This window comes from Triticum aestivum, chromosome 6A (assembly GCF_018294505.1).
Source record: "Triticum aestivum cultivar Chinese Spring chromosome 6A, IWGSC CS RefSeq v2.1, whole genome shotgun sequence".
Lineage (NCBI taxonomy): Eukaryota > Viridiplantae > Streptophyta > Magnoliopsida > Poales > Poaceae > Triticum > Triticum aestivum.
The window spans coordinates 208,535,099-208,538,208 of NC_057809.1; the positions used below are offsets into that span (position 1 = coordinate 208,535,099).

Genomic DNA, 3,110 nt, shown 5'->3' on the forward strand with positions numbered 1-3,110 from the left:
CCAACTTTGGTGTTTCTTCAGAGGAGCATTGTTGAACTCGGGAAGACCCCTCCGAACAGGGTCTAGAAGAGGGACGTCCTCCATGTAAAACCACTCCGAAGGCCAGTCTTCGGACGCCTTCTTCGGGGTACCGGACAGGTATCCGGTCTCGGCGATGCGCCATATTTCGGCTCCGCCCACTTGATAAAGTGACCCCTCCTGTGAACGGGGCACAAGGCAGAATAGCCTCTTCCACAGCTCGAAATGAGCCTCGCAGCCCAGAAATAGCTCACAAACGGCGACGTAACCAGCGATGTGTAATATGGAAGTAGGGGTGAAATTATGCACTGGAGGCCATAAAACTCCAGGAGTCCGTGGAGGAACGGATGGATTGGAAATCCAAGTCCCCTTAGTAAGTAAGGAACAAGGCATACTCGCTCCCCCTTGGAGGGATTGGGGAACCTCTCGCTTGCTCCCCGCCATTATAGGTGGCGAGCCCGGCTTGGACGGGGACCATATACACTAGAGGGAGAAATCCCTGGGTCTGCAGCTCTACTAATCGGCTGTGCGGGATGAAACACTTCTCCCAATCACCGGGCTTAGGGCTACGGGAGCGAGAAGAGGAGCTGCGATGGACGGCCATGATGGAATGGACTTTCCCGAGCGCGCTCCGGTGGATTCTCGCCGTGGGAGGATGGTGTGGATTGGATCCAAGGATCCCCATCCCTTTAATAGATGATTTATTTACCTGGCTAGGGGGGCGAATGTAAAAACGCCCTGGCTCCTCGCATTCGCTCGACGCGTGGAAGATAGCCCATATTGGGCACAGAAGCCAAGAAGTCCAACATTTATGGGAGCCGGACACTACTTAGTAGATATTCAAGATTTGGAGAAGAACCCGCCTTGCAATGCCGAAGACAATACTGCACGCCGGACTCATCATCATTGAAGCCTGGTTAAGGGGCTACCGAGGGAGTCCTGGATTAGGGGGTCTCTAGACAGCCGGACTATATCCTTTGGCCGGACTGTTGGACCATGAAGATACAAGATTGAAGACTTCGTCCCGTGTCCGGATGGGACACTCCTTGGCATGGAAGGCAAGCTAGGCAATACAGATATGTAGATCTCCTCCCTTGTAGCCGACCTTGTGTAACCCTAGCCCCCTCCGGTGTCTATATAAACCGAAGGGTTTAGTCCATAGGACAACATACAATCAAACCATAGGCTAGCTTCTAGGGTTTAGCTTCTACGATCTCGTGGTAGATCAACTCTTGTAATACTCATATCATCAAGAACAATCAAGCAGGACATAGGGTATTACCTCCATCAAGAGGGCCCGAACATGGGTAAACATCGTGTCCCCTGCCTCCTGTTACCATCCGCCTTAGACGCACAGTTCGGGACCCCCTACCCGAGATCCGCCGGTTTTGACACCGACACCCGCCGTCAGTGCCATCCCCACCTCCCTCCCAGGCACCAGTCGTCGCCGCCACCACCCTCCCGACCTCTCCTGGCAGCAAGCGCCGCCGCCCCCAACCTCCCTCCCCTGGCAGAAGCGCCGCCGCCCTCAACCTCCCTCCCCAGCAGAAGCTCCGCCGACCTCCTCCAGGGATCTGTCGCTGTCCTCCTCCCGCCCAAACTCGGTCATGTGCGCCGCCCCCTATCCCTCCAGCTCGTCGCCGGCCTCCCCTCTGCTTCCACTAGGCGGTGGCCTCTCTCCCCTGCATCCACCGTGATGACGTCCTCCTTCCCCTGGATCCACGGCAGTGGCGGGGGCCTCCCTCCCCCTGGATCCACAACATCGACGGTGGCCTCCCTCCCCATCGATCCAACACAGCGGCAACCTCCCATGGAACCATGGCAGTGGCGGCCTCCCACGCCCTGGATCCACGGCAGTAGTGGCTGTTCATTTTGCACCTTGGATGGTCCTTGTGATAGAACTTTATATTCCAGAAGTTAGTTTCAAAGGGCCATGTTGTCTGACATTTTGCACCAGAACATGACAAGCTTTTTACTTGCTGATGCTCACCCTTGAACACTATTTTACAGATTATTCCTGCCACTGCTATCCCTGATGGTTGGATGGGTCTCGATGTTGGCCCAAATTGCATCAAGACTTTCGCCGAAGCCTTGGACATCACCAGGACTGTTATCTGGAACGTTCCTATGGGACTCTTCGAGTTTGAGAAGTTTGTGCAGGCACTGATGTTAGTGCAACATATATATCACATAACGTACATTCATCTTTCTTGTATTTGTTGTTGTTGCTAATTACTGCTGTCATTGTCTCAGGCAATCATGAAGCAGTTGGCTGAGCTTACTAGGAAGGGTGTGACGACCATCTTTGGTGGAGGTGACTTTGTTGTTGGTGTTGAGAAGGCTGGGCTAGCCGACAAGATGAGCCACATTTCGACGGGTGGTGGCGCAAGCATGGAGCTGGTGGGAGGCAAACCCCTCCTAGGAGTTCTCGCCCTTGACGAGGCATAGGTTGATTTGGTTTCGCCTATCAGCTTGTTGCGTGCCCCTTTCTTTGGGATCTCAAATCGATGCAACGCTGGAACGTTATATGGAAATTTTGAGATAGGTTTGTCGCCAATTTTTGCTAGTAGATGAGTTGTGAATGATTATCAACTTCCTCTGTGTGAGTGAAGTGATGTGACTGGAATTTAACGTACCCCTGTGGATGTGTATGGTTTTAAGCTTTGTGTCTTTGTGTCCGGTTTCCTTCTGTGTTGTTTGCTCTGTTTTAGTTTGAAATGAAACCTTGTCACGTACCGCCATGCTTTACAAGAATCATCATGACTTACACATGGGAGTCCAAATAAAAAATAATGTTTTCCGTTTCTAAAAAACTAAAAACGAAGAAGTTCAAATTGAAAAACCAAGAAAGTCCAAATTAAAAAAATAATGTTTTCTGTTTCTAAAAAACTAAAAACGAAGAAGTTCAAATTGAAAAACCAGGAAAGTCCAAATTAAAAAATAGAGAAGTTCACTATTTAATAAAAACGGATTTTACCCGTATCCACATAAAAACCTTGAAGTTCAAATTTAGAAAATGGGGTTGATCGGCGTCCGTTTGAATTTTTTCCTTTTAAATAACAAATTAAAAATTATTGCCGAAAAAGAAAAAA

The 3,110-nt window shown here is 50.2% G+C and overlaps 1 pseudogene; it reads left to right on the forward strand.

Moving 5' to 3' along the window:
- Window positions 1-610: 610 nt before the first annotated feature.
- On the forward strand, window positions 611-2,466 carry LOC123129570 (phosphoglycerate kinase, cytosolic-like; annotated as a pseudogene).
- The last annotated feature ends 644 nt before the right edge of the window (window positions 2,467-3,110 follow it).